The 14,855-nt window shown below is 39.5% G+C and overlaps 1 non-coding gene across 1 annotated transcript; it reads left to right on the forward strand.

Moving 5' to 3' along the window:
• The first annotated feature begins 10,486 nt into the window (after positions 1 to 10,486).
• On the forward strand, positions 10,487 to 10,558 carry Trnas-aga. Its single transcript has one exon. It is a non-coding gene; the product is annotated as a tRNA-Ser (tRNA).
• Positions 10,559 to 14,855: the final 4,297 nt, after the last annotated feature.

Raw genomic sequence — 14,855 nt, forward strand, 5'->3', positions numbered from 1 at the left:
CACCATAGTTTACAAGTCGAAATAACCCATCTGGGTTAGTTGGATAACGATATTATACAGTGGTTTAAATGTTAAATAACACGTTCTGTACATATTCCGGCACAAATATGTATGTGTAAATAAGTGTAAACACTGAACATATAGTATAGTGACAGTAGCGATGTACTGGTACAGACTGTATAAATATTACCGAGATTGGCATGACCTACTATCCAGCAATCAAGCAGAATACGAGCAGTGTCCGTATTACTGCTGTTTTCATGTTTTAACTATTCCAATATATTGTACTTTGGTTTGGTTTATTTTGTTTAACGTCCTATTAACAGCTAAGGCCATTTAAGGACGGCCTCCCGTGCGTGCGACATGCATGCGTGTGATGAGTGCGTATGTGTGTTTTGGGAGGCTGCGGTATGTTCGTGTTAAGTATCCTTGTGATAGGCCGGAACTACACTTTTATATTGTACTGCTTCCCCAGTGTAATTCTAGGATTGTGTTTGACCCATTTGGTCATTATTTTCTTTATTGCAGAAGCCGTTATCGTTTTCAACCGCAGTAGTTTCACGTTGGAAGCCATTTTTGTTTTCAGGTGTTTTAGTTTGTTGTGCGCATGCGTTTTATCGTGTATGTCACAAAATTTACATATCCAGACTATTGATCAACGAATTGTAATAACCTTTTTATAATTATTAACTGATGTTTTTTATGTACATATATCATCAATTTCGAATGGTTATTGTTCATAAGGTTATTTTTTAAAGATATAGTTTGGTTTATTTTGTTTAACGTCCTATTAACAGCCAAGGTCATTTAAGGACGGCCTCCCGTGCGTGCGACATGCATGCGTGTGGTGAGTGCGTATGTGTGTTTTGGGAAGCTGCGGTATGTTTGTGTTAAGTCTCCTTGTGATAGGCCGGAACTTTTGCCGATTTAGAGTGCTACCTCACTGAAGCATACTGCCGAAGACACCCAGCAGCACACCCCACCCGGTCACATTATACTGACAACGGGCGAACCAGTCGTCCCACTCCTAATTTGCTGAGCGCTAAGCAGGAGCGTTTAAAGATATACCAAATAATATGAAACAAAAATTGGTTTACCGTGATGTCCCTTTAAATGACCTAAGCTGTTGATAGGACGTTAAGCAAGTAAAACCAAACCATCTCTTAAATACCGTCGAATCATTTCCATTTTCGAACTTGTCTGATATCTTGTAAATATATGACAACATACTCAATTCATCATACTTGGTTGATATTAACTTCTGTTATCGTGTTAGCAAGATCCCATGATTATATCACAACGGGCAATAGCACAAAGCTATTTTCGAATAATTCCTATTTTCGAACTCGTCCGCGATCTTGACGATATATGGCTACCTACAAAGTGTCATTAAACATGGTCGATCTTTGTCTAAATATGACTACATACAAAAGTTTCACGAAACTTGGTTGATATTGATCCCAGTCATCCTGTTCACAAGGTCCAATAATAATAATGTTACAAAGGGCAAAATCTCTGTAAATAATTATTGAATAATTTCCATTTTCTTACTCGTCAGAAATCCTGAAGATATCTGACTGAATACAAAGTTTCATCAATGTTGTTCGATATTCATTCAAATTATCGTGTTCACAAGATACTTGTTGACGGACAGACCCCACGGTATACCATAAGCTCTTAGCTGTTAATAGGATGTTAAACAAAATAAACCAAACCAAACCATAAGCTCATCTTGGTCTTTTTGATCTGGTGAGCTAAGAAAGACAGATATATTTCACTGATTAGGGTTTTACTGGTGTATATCTGTGAGCTTTCGCTTCAATTATCCCGGATGTCATGTATGAGAATTACTTGGGTTTACAGATTTGCTTTGTCACTCTAAAAAAACTTGTTTCTCCTGACAAAGACTAGAGGTTTGTTTTTTTTTTTTTTATCTCGCACGATGATAACACCGTTCAATTGATAATTGAAGCATACTTTCCTTCATTTGATATATTTTTTGTGACGTATTTCTCAGCTTTTAGTGTGAACATATCTATTTGCATTGGAATGCTAACAGTATGCTAAATGCCTTCAACCGAATCTCAAAGCATGGGTCAACGCCTACGAGGATTTAACATTAGCGCCGGCTCAATTTCGATTTCTGTTATATTTTTAACATATGATTGTTCTTACATCAACCGATAGACATAATGGATCTCCTTGAATAACACCGCGTTGAGCTAAGGGGTTATCCTAACGAAGTAGTAAATGATTTTCACAGTCTTAGGTATATTTGAAAATCAATTGTAATAGTGTATAAATTTACTGTCATTATGATACCACATATTTCATATTGACATACACGAAGTTAGCGTAGTTTGGTTTGGCTTGGTTTACTTTGATTAACGTCCTATTAACAGCTAAGGTCATTTTAGGACGGCCTCCCGTGCGTGCGACATGCATGCGTGTGGTGAGTGCGTATGTGTGTTTTGGGAGGCTGCGGTATGTTCGTGTTAAGTCTCCTTGTGATAGGCCGGAACTTTCGCCGATTTATAGTCCTACCTCACTGAAGCATACTGCCGAAGACACCCAGCAGGACAACCCACCCGGTTACATACTGACAACGGGCGAACCAGTCGTCCCACTCCTTGTATGCTGAGCGCAAAGAAGGAGCAGCAACTACCATTTTTAAAGACTCTGGTATGTCTCGGCCAGGGGACAGAACCCAAAGCCTTCCTTACAGGGGCGAACGCTCAACTGAAGGCCAAAAGTGAGGCCTTGTCAAGGGAGACATTAGGAAGAAGAAAGTTAAGAAAGAAGAGAAAAGATCAGATCCCAAGTTTAGTCGCTTATAAAGTTTCTATGGCTGAAGGTCAACCAAAATTGTGAATTATATGGTCCCCACCCCCCAGGGGCCTGAGGGGTGGGGCCAAAAAGGGTCAAATTGACTAAAATTTCAAAAATCTTCTTCTCTACTCTCAGATATGTTAGAATCAAATACTCTTCATAGATGGAAGGGTCTTAAGGTGCTTTACCAAAATTGTGAATTTCATGACCCTGGGGTCTCACGTTTGCCCCTGGGGAGGGGGTAAACTTTACTATAGTTTATATAGGGAAATCACATTTTTGACTATTATTTGTTGGATTTCTATTGGAATTCATTCTAACTTGGTTCAAATTATCAGCATGGGATGACAGTTTGATGGTATGTACATGTTGGCCCTGGTTGACCCCCAGGGGCTGGTGGGCGGGGCCAAAAAGGGTCAAATTGACTGAAATTTCAAAAATCTTCTTCTCTACTCTCAGATATGTTAGAATCAAATACTCTTCATAGATGGAAGGCTCTTCAGGTGCTTTACCAAAATTGTGAATTTCATGACCCTGGGGTCTCACGTTTGCCCCTGGGTAGGGGGTAAACTTTACAATAGTTTATATAGGGAAATCACATTTTTGACTATTATTTGTTGGATTTGTATTGGAATTCATTCTAACTTGGTTCAAATTATCAGCATTGGATTACAGTTTGATGTTATGTACATGTTGGCCCTGGTTGACCCCCAGGGGCTGGTGGGCGGGGCCAAAAAGGGTCAAATTGACTGAAATTTCAAAAATCTTCTTCTCTACTGTCAGATATGGTAGAATCAAATACTCTTCATAGATGGAAGGGTCTTAAGGTGCTTTACCAAAGTTGTGAATTTCATGACCCTGGGGTCTCACGTTTGCCCCTGGGTAGGGGGTAAACTTTACTATAGTTTATATAGGGAAATCACATTTTTGACTATTATTTGTTGGATTTGTATTGGAATTCATTCTAACTTGGTTCAAATTATCAGCATGGGATTACAGTTTGATGTTATGTACATGTTGGCCCTGGTTGACCCCCAGGGGCTGGTGGGCGGGGCCAAAAAGGGTCAAATTGACTGAAATTTCAAAAATCTTTCTCTATACTCTCAGATATGTTAGAATCAAATACTCTTCATAGATGGAAGGGTCTTAAAGTGCTTTACCAAAATTGTGAATTTCATGACCCTGGGGTCTCACGTTTGCCCCTGGGGAGGGGGTAAACTTTACTATAGTTTTTATAGGGAAATCACATTTTTGACTATTATTTGTTGGATTTGTATTGGAATTCATTCTAACTTGTATCAAATTATCAGCATGGGATGACACTTTGATGGTATGTACATGTTGGCCCTAGTTGACCCCCAGGGGCTGGTGGGCGGGGCCAAAAAGGGTCAAATTGACTGAAATTTCAAAAATCTTCTTATCTACTATATGTTAGAATCAAATACTCTTCATAGACTGACCCCATTAGGACTGATGGGTGGGGCCAAAAAGGGTCAATTTAGTTGGCCGAAATATTTCAAATCTCAGGTGACCGTTAAGGCCCTTTGGGCCTCTTGTATATCAATAGCATGGTTTTCGGATGATCTTATGTTTTCTTAACAGATAGCTTCTCGAGTAAGATAGGCTGTCGCTACAATAACTCCCTTCTGGGTATCCGTGTCCGCTTTCCTGCGAAGTGCTCTCTTGCTAGGCCTTCCCCCACTTCCTAACAAAATCTCAGTCGGAATTTCACAGGTCTTTCAGATGTAGACTGACAATACAGTACATATGCGTTCAGCAACATACGACTTATAATGTGAATCACAATCTTTTTCCAAACCTTTACGCATTTCCTGTTATTGCAGTAAAAACTCATTATCATGTCGGCTTCATCCACCCCACCCATGTACTTGTTATAGGATTTAACTATTTCAGGCATACCATTACTTCGATCACCAGTAGCCAAGGTCGAGAGGAGACGGACAGCTTTTTTCCCATTTCTTTCATTCTTATAGGTGGCAGTCAAAACCTCCCCTTGTCTCATAAAAATACTTTCACCTGGACCAACCAGAGCGTCTTTGATAACCGTTGGCATTTTCCTGTTAGATCGTAAAGTACCTGTAAAGTATGTCCCCCGTTCCAGTTATTTCTTACAAAGATCTATACAACAGAAAAAACTATCACAGACAACATGGCATCCTTTGTCCAATAAATCACTGCGTTCTAAAAGGTTGCAATTTACCTCTGTTCCCCGAGTCTGTCCGGGTGGCGTAGGCTGAAACACTTTCCCGAGGTAACAACTCATATCCAATACATAGCCACTACAACTCTCGGCTAGAACCCAACATTTAACACCAAATTTGTGACTCTTTGTTGGGATATATTGCAGCATCGCAGTCCTACCACGAGTCCCCACCATTTGATTTGGTTTGGTTTATTTTGTTTAACGTCCTATTAACAGCTAAGGTCATTTAAGGACGGCCTCCCGTGCGTGCGACATGCATGCGTGTGGTGAGTACGTATGTGTGTTTGGGGAGGCTGCGGTATGTTCGTGTTAAGTCTCCTTGTGATAGGCCGGAACTTTTGCCGATTTATAGTGCTACCTCACTGAAGCATACTGCCGAAGACACCCAGCACCACACCCCACCCGGTCACATTATACGGACAACTGGCTAACCAGTCGTTCCACTCCAAATATGCTGAGCGCTAAGCAGGAGTAGCAACTACCATTTTTAAAGACTCTGGTATGTCTCGGCCAGGGGACAGAACCCAAAGCCTTCCTCACAGGGGCGAACGCTCAACTGAAGGCCAAAAGTGAGGCCTTGTCAAGGGAGACATTAGGAAGAAGAAAGTTAAGAAAGAAGAGAAAAGATCAGATCCCAAGTTTAGTCGCCTCTTTAGATCATGCAATGGGGGCAGCAGGTACAATTCGTTTTGAACATTCTATTCGCAAAAGTGTGCGTCGGGTCTGGAGGGAAAAAACCACAAACGCATTTATATACATGTACAACTTTTTTACGCGTATATATTAGATACAGTATAAATATGGTAGGAATAATTCAAACCTTCATGTCAACAATACTTATTCTATTTGATATACTGCACTTTAATTAGATATATAACATAGAAAAACACGTGACATTGGAAGAAAATTTCATCACAGGGCCACGTCACTATCGTATCGTTTTGTAAACACTTAATAGTACTCTACGACTCATAACCTGTGTAATCACTTAATATGTCTACCCTGCGACTCATAACCTTTATAAACTCCCAAAATAGTATGGTAATGTAGAGAAATCGAAAACGAGGCTGTATGATACTCAAAACAAACGTGTGCAGCGTGGCCAGTTCTGACAGCAACGTCTCGGTCAGTAAAACGTACTTTTTCTCACTGAATCATGCACTTCTTTTCTTGCAGACAATTAGATATTCGATGCTAGCTATTACATACAAATGTTTGACAACAATAAAGCGATCACTGCGGCGGAAATGGTCTTTTTTCCTTCTACGCTACCAATAAATAAATAAATAGTATCGCCAGCACTAGATATATGTCGCGCTTCTGATCAATCGAAACCTTTCCCCTATGTTTGTTTCAATTATACCTTGGTGAGCTCTCCAACGGGTATGCTCCTTTCCAAGCGTTATTTGCTTATGCTCCGTTGCATACCGCTGTTTCCTGCGTTTTTTTCCCGAGTCACTTAGGGTTTTTTTCGAACGAGCTTTGGCGTTTTTGTTTTGGACGCCATATTGCTTCTCGATAATAGGTCTCCGGTAGGTGGCGCTTTATCTCATTAACATATGAAATTACCATATCTCATTCACCACTAGAAATTTTAGCGTTTCGATGGAATTCCGTTAATAACTCCATCAATACGACGAATTTTAATTTTTTATTAATTTTTTCCTTTGTTAGGGATGTTTTCTGTAGAAAATAATAAATATTAAACAAACATTCCCGGAATGGGGCTTTAATATATTATTTTCCACGTTAATATACAAAAATATTCATTGTATTTATGGTGATATGAAATAATAGAATACGCCAATAGCTATGAGTCTGACAGTAGATCGTCAGTGCAATTTTATAATGATTTTCTTCTTTTGTAAACTGTATTTATAGTTTGATACAGAGAAAATATAATTGCTGTGTATCTTATACATGATGCTGAAGATACTCCTTTTTAGATTTCAAATCATAGCATTTTTTTTCTTTGAAATGAATATAAAACGGGACATGCTTTCTTGTTATATAGTACATGACATTTTTAAAAAGCGTAATACCTGTATTTTGGGTTGTTCCGTTTGGGTATTTTCTCATTATCGGTGATATGGAGACAGTTCAAGATTAACTGAAATCGGTTTCGTGAAAATAACTTCCGAAACCACTTGGTGGATTTGCTGTCCTGCTTTGTGTTCCAGTATTCGCTGATTGTTGATTTCCTTAGTAGCCCTATATTGATAACAACCGCCAAAAAGCCTTTGAACTCACTTATTGCCATTGGTTTCCACTTACGAACCCTGGCGTGGAGTGACAAACCAGGTTTGCTCAGACATGTTCTTGCATATCTGAGAATACAGAAACGAAACTTATTTGTGCTACTGAATACCTCTTTATTTTTTGTATTGACTTATGTATTTTCAGCTTGTTAATTAAATAGTTTCCGTGCAAAAATAACCGATTTTTGAAATTGAAATGAAATCAATAGAACTTTAAAGGAAAATTAACTTTACTTCCTTTTATTTGTTTTGTTTTTTTACATTAGCTTAAGATAAAGTTCTTTTCATTTCACATCGAATTTCATAACATAAACAGACGAAGTACAGAGGAATGCGATCCGGATACAAGTTAAAATAACTTATAAATGGGTATTATCCGACTGTTTTCATTTTGTATGTAAATAATTTGTCAGGATGGCATATTTACTGATTTAAGTGATTTCCGTGGAAAACTTATTTTCAAGTGAAGATCAAAAGAGTAGGAAAAACAAATGAAATAGGGTTTTGAGGGTGTGTGTGTGTCTTTGCCAAAGAAAAAGATAAATAGATAAATATATCTTGTGGCTGTATAATGGGCAATGAACTTTAGTTGAATCTTTCAGAACGAATTATGAAACTTTATACACTTGAAAAGAAACTGAGGGTTTGTTCTTGATAATGTCTGGCTATATCAGTTTAGTTGTATTCCGATGTTAAATATAATCTAACATCTTAATTTCAATATATACGCCCCTTCTCAATTAGAAAACGAAGTACTTGGATTAATTTCTGTTAAATGCAGTAACATCTGCCTAAAATTCAAAATACCAGTATCAGTATGATATATGGCCTAGCGAAAACAATGCTACAATGTTGATGAAGTTGATGTTACGAAACACGTATATATAGTTCTTTGGTAGGCTTAGCTTAGAAATTACCTGTTTGTCTGTCTGACTAATTTGCTGAGGGCTAAGCAGGAGCAGCAACTACCATTTTTAAAGACTCTGGTATGTCTCGGCCAGGGGACAGAACAAAAAGCCTTCCTCATGGAAAAATTTAGTTAATAAAATAATAGTTTATTGGGTTTAACCCTTATTGTCTTGTTTTAATTATAAAGTATTAATTTCATGAAAATGCAGACAATGATTGTTATGTCTGTCAACAAAAAATGATTATGTTAAACAAAATAATCCAATACTTATCTGCAACGATAGCCAAGATATATTTTTTTTTATGTATATAATGTGGATTTGTTGATAAATATTGCAACGGCCGTCTAAACTGTTGTTTGACAAGGCAACCAGTAACATACAGCAGCTATCTTAAACACACTACACGCATGCGTCTTTGACACAGTGGAGCCCGTCCTTAAATGGACATAACTGTTGACATGTTGTTAAACACTGATGGGGAAATGTTATCAAGTTTAATAATACATTAAATCGCTATTTGAATCAAGCCTTTTCAATAGTCGGATGCCAGGGTCGGAAATAACACCTTCATTACGCTAACATAAAGAATAAGTGATTCCTGTTTACCAACTCTGTAAACACACCAACATATATTTACATCAAATATAGAAAACGATATCCCTATCGTGCGATGTTATCACTCTGTGTGCTTTAAATAATAAAATCAATGGACGGAAGAATAATTACAAAATAAATTACCTTTAATTACATTTTTCCTTTATATGGCTCAGTTGCGCAATTACGCTTCTTATTTTGTCTCTTCGCTAGATGTTAAATTATCTGCGGATAATTTGATGCAAATTTGACGACATTTCTGTAGCTAAAACAGTCATATTTAGATGTATATACTTTATCATTCTGCTGCATTGGTTGTGTAATAACAATTATTACAGAGCACCAAATATACACATATATATATATACATATTTCTTAGAAATAATAGCAGGGAGATCATGATGCAATAACAAGTCAGCATTTGGCTTTGTTTGGTTTGGTTTGGTTTGGTTTGGTTTGGTTTGGTTTATTTTGTTTAACGTCCTATTAACAGCTAAGGTAATTTAAGGACGGCCTCCCGTGCCTGTGATATGCATGTTTGTAGTGAGTGCGTATGTGTGTTTTGGGAGGCTGCGGTATGTTCGTGTTAAGTCTCCTTGTAATAGGCCGGAACTTTTGCCGATTTATAGTGCTACATCACTGAAGCATACTGCTGAAGACATCCAGCAGGACACCCCACACGGTCACATTATACTGACAACGGGCGAACCAGTCGTCCCACTCCTAATATGCTGAGCGCTAAGCAGGAGCAGCAACTACGTACCATTTTTAAAGACTCTGGTATGTCTCGACTAGGGGACAGAACCCAAAGCCTTCCTCACAGCGGCGAACGCCCAACTAAAGGCCAAAAGTGAGGCATTTTCAAGGGAGACATTAGGAAGAAGAAAGTTGTTCAGAAAGAAGAGAAAGGATAAGATCCAAAGTTTAGTCGCCTCTTACGATCATGCAATGGGGGCAGCAGGTAAAATTCTTACGCCCTACCTGCAGAGCAGGCAGGCGATCAGAAGTCGAACCCTACTTACTCATCATACGCATGCATGTCGCACGTATGGGAGGCCGTCAAGAAAAGTCCTTAGCTGCTTATAGGACGTTAAGTAGTGATAAGCAAATCCAAACCGATCGGCAATGTGAAATGCGAGTGTGCAACCCGGGTATAAACCTGACTTGTCAACATGATTAACGTTATGTACATGTTATATTTAAGCCGAGTTACTCTCCATTTTAACGGAAATACTGTCCCTGGGTCTGAAGAAATGCATATTGCTCCAGGGATTACATGATTTGAAAAAAAAAAAAACATGTTTATCACGAAAGGAATGAGGACATGACTAGGTAAGTTTTCCAGGCGACTTAAATACATGCATGGATACCCAGAAATCCAAATCAATATTAACTGGTGTACGCATTTCTGTGTGCATGTCGCGTTGCAATAATAGACAGAGAAATATGGGTCAATGTCGAAGCCGCTGTACGTACATACAAGACAACGTCCTGAAACGGCCTTAGCTGTCGACATGACTTCAAATAATGCAAAACCAAACTTTGTTATTAATCACCAGGTACAATAACATTAAACAGCTTTTATACAACAATTTATTTCTCATTTGCACGACACATGCCTTTTAACTATCACAATACTGTGGCGGAACTGGACTGGGTCGATCATCGGCGACCAAGTAGCTCAGTGGTAGAGTGTCCGTCTAGAGTTCGGAAGGTCCCGGGTTCGAACCCCGGTCTGGCTGCTACATTTTCTCCTCTCCTGTTACATAATTGGCGAGCTTGCCTACCCTTGTTTAAAGCTTTAGGAGTATGCTTAGCAAGGGGATATCGGAACATTTGGTCTTCGGGGGCGAAGACTTGAAAAACAGGGACCAAGGGGAACCTACATATGAAATTTGAGAAAGATCCCTTCAGTACCTTCTGTAAAATAGCGATAACAAACTTCAATTGTCAAAATACAAGATGGCTGCCTGTCGGCCATGTTATTTTCTGTTTGGTCTCAAAATGCAATATGCATAACTAGGCACCAAGGGGAACCTATATATGAAATTTGAGAAAGATCTCTTCAGTACATTCTGAGAAATAGCGATAACAAACTTCAATTGTCAAAATCCAAGATGGCTGCCTGTCGGCCATGTTGTTTTCCAATAGGTCTCAAAATGCTTTATGCATAACTAGGCACCAAGGGAAACATACATATGAAATTTGAGAAAGATCTCTTCAGTACATTCTGAGAAATAGCGATAACAAACTTCAATTGTCAAAATCCAAGATGGCTGCCTGTCGGCCATGTTGTTTTCCGATTGGTCTCAAAATGCAACATGCATAACTTGGTACCAAGGGGAACCTACATATGAAATTTCAGAAAGATCCCTTCAGTACTTTTTGAGAAATAGCGATAACAAACTTCAATTGTCAAAATCCAAGATGGCTGCCTGTCGGCCATGTTGTTTTCCGATTGGTCTCAAAATGCAATATGCATAACTACGCACCAAGGGGAACATACATATGAAATTTCAGAAACATCCCTTCAGTGCTTTCTGAGAAATAGCGATAACAAACTTCAATTGTCAAAATCCAAGATGGCTGCCTGTCGGCCATGTTGTTTTCCGATTGGTCTCAAAATGCAATATGCATAACTAGACACCAAGGGGAACCTACATATGAAATTTGAGAAAGATCCCTTCAGTACTTTCTGAGGATTAGCGATAACAAGAATTGTTTACGGACGGAGGGACGGACGGACGGAGGGACGGACGGACGGACGGACGGACGGACCACGGACGCAGGGCGATTTGAATAGCCCACCATCTGATGATGGTGGGCTAAAAAGGAGGGAGGAATGTGGCGGAACTGGACTGGTCGATCATCGGCGACCAGGTAGCTCAGTGGTAGAGTGTCCGTCTAGAGTTCGGAGGGTCCCGGGTTCGAACCCAGGTCTGGCTGCTACATTTTCTCCTCTCTTGTTAAAATACTTGTGCCGGAGATCTGTTATAATCTTAAATTAAGATAACTGTAATATAACTTTACTGCTGTTTATTGTTCGTATATAAATATATATATAACATTTAACTAACAAGAGGACCAAGGTGTCGGTTTATCCTCAGAAAATTTAGATTATTATTATCATGACACGCGCGTATCTTGTTCTGTCCGCAGTTTCCTTGTATTGCCAAAACAGGTTTTTAACGTGGATGATAAGTAATCATACTGGTTTCGGGTTGTATTGTTTATCGTCCTATCAATAGCTACCGTAATTTTAAGAACGACCTCTTCTGTGTAAGAGATGCATGTGGTGTGTTGAGTGTGTCAACTAAACTTAATCCCAACGTCTTGTAATTGTTATAAAATAAATAGTGTTCATAACATCATAATAACTGAGCTTTGTTTGATTTTTAACAAAACAACAAAAGCTTCGTGTAAAGTATATACGTATAGTGTTTTATAGGAAACATACACTTAAATATAACCCCAGTTGATGCACTGAACACAACATCGGCCAATACAGCAAAGGCGCAGAATTAGGTACGGGGCTGCGGTGACCGAGTGGTTAAGGTGTCCTGACACTTGAAGCGGAATTTGACGACATACTACGATTGTGCATGTGACTAAACTATATGATAGGGTCGTTAGGTAAACAAATTGATATAAGCTTCTAGTACAAAAGTCCGAAGAAATATTCGTATTAATGTTATGTGATAAAAAGTACATATGTTCTCAACGCTCTATCGTTTATGGCCCATTTACAATAAACAAATTCTGAGGTATTAGTTCTGTGCACGTAACTGGATATTTAATGATGGGCTATACGATAATCTGCACTCTATTTTAAAACACATCGACATATTTCTTAACCGTATAAATAAAATACACAATAAAACATTTACAATGATATGAATTATAAACAAGTATAATGATATGTTCAAATATCATCTCGCGCAGATTCGTACGCTACTGTCCTACTTGTAGGGAAGCAAGTATCAAGGTTGTGTTTATCCTGGTATACCATTGTATTGATGGAAATGGAACCGAAAATTAGACTAAGCATATGCCTGGTAAAATGTGGTTTTTGAATGGTGTAAACCGGTGCAGGTCAGAAAGCATCTCAGGTGTAAAGATGTAGTTTATGAAACATTTGCATTTAAACATAACATATTTCGAAATTAATTGTTTATTCAGGTGTTTCATTATAAACATATTTATTTATTATAACTTTGTATTGTTTCACAGTACATCGGCATTTAGGGTCAAACACTGTAAAAAGACGTTCACAAGACAAAAAAAGCATCACAACAGTTATAAAACAAGAGGCCCAGAGGGCCTGTATCGCTCACCTGGTTTCATGAGATATGAAACAAGAATGATGCTGAAGTATATTTGTCGCTGGTATTGGTATGTCAATATATATCATAAGCATTTTATATGGGTACATGTACATTGGTTTTATTTTAATACTGAAAATTCAAAAAAGTGCATTAATCCGCGACCTCAGAGGGATGCTACCACACAAATGTGAGTGATATCCATTGCTTAGTTTCAGAGAAGAACTTGTTTAGACCAATTGACCCCTTTTGACCCTGACCTCTGCCCCCTTGGGGGTCAGCTCGTTCCTTTATGCAATTTTGAATCCCTACCCCAATAGGATGCTACCAGTCAAACCATTGCTTAGTTTCAGAGAATAAGTTAGTTAAATCAATTTAGCCAAATTGACCCCTTTTGCCCCCACCCCTCAGCCCCCTGGCGGCCCGGGTCAACCCCAACATTTTTTACAATTTTGAATCCCCACCCCATAACCATGCTACCATACAAATGTGAGTAATATCCATTGCTAAGTTTCAGAGAAGAAGTTGTTTAAACAAATTGACCAATTTTTGCCCCGCCCCTCAGGCCCCTGGCGGGGTCAGCCCCACCATTTGTACAATTTTGAATCCCCATCCCATAGGGATGCTACCCGGGAAATATGAGCGAAATCCATTGCTTAGTTTCAGAGCAGAAGTCGTTTATTTCAATTTTGCAAAACTGACCCCTTTTGGCCCCGCCCCTCAGCCCCCAGGGGGGTCGGCCCCATCATTTGTACAATTTCAAATTCTTACCCCAAGGTGATGCTACCAGTAAAATATGAGATATCCATTGCTTGGTTCCAGAGAAGAAGTCAATTATATGAATATAGCCCGATTGACCACATTTGGCCCCACCCCTCAGGCCCCTGGGAGGTCAGCCCCATCAATTGTACAATTTTGAATCCCCACCCCATAGTGATGCTATCAGGCAAATATGAGCGACAGCCATTGCTCGGTTTCAGAGAAGAAGTCGTTTATATCAATATAGCCAAATTGACCACATTCGGCCCCGCCCCTCAGGCCCCTGGGGGGTCAGCCCCATCATTTGTACCATTTTGAATCCCCACCCCATAGTGATGCTACCAGGCAAATATAAGCGATAGCCATTGCTTGGTTTCAGAGAAGAAGTCGTTTATATCAATATAGCCAAATTGACCACATTTGGCCCCGCCCCTCAGGCCCCTGCGGGGTCAGCCCCATCATTTGTACAATTTTGAATCCTCACCCCATAATGATGCTACCAGGCAAATATAAGCGATAGCCATTGCTTGGTTTCAGAGAAGAAGTCGTTTATATCAATATAGCCAAATTGGCCACATTTGGCCCCGCCCCTCAGGCCCCTGGGGGGTCAGCCCCATCATTTGTACAATTTTGAATCCCCTCCCCATAGTGATGCTACCTGGCAAATATGAGCGATAGCCATTGCTTGGTTCTAGAGAAGAAGTCAATTATATGAATATAGCCCGATTGACCACATTTGGCCCCACCCCTCAGGCCCCTGGGGGTCAGCCCCATCATTTGTACAATTTTGAATCCCCACCCCATAGTGATGCTATCAGGCAAATATGAGCGACAGCCATTGCTCGGTTTCAGAGAAGAAGTCGTTTATATCAATATAGCCAAATTGACCACATTCGGCCCCGCCCCTCAGGCCCCTGGGGGGTCAGCCCCATCATTTGTACCATTTTGAATCCCCACC

Source organism: Pecten maximus, chromosome 13 (genome assembly GCF_902652985.1).
Source record: "Pecten maximus chromosome 13, xPecMax1.1, whole genome shotgun sequence".
Lineage (NCBI taxonomy): Eukaryota > Metazoa > Mollusca > Bivalvia > Pectinida > Pectinidae > Pecten > Pecten maximus.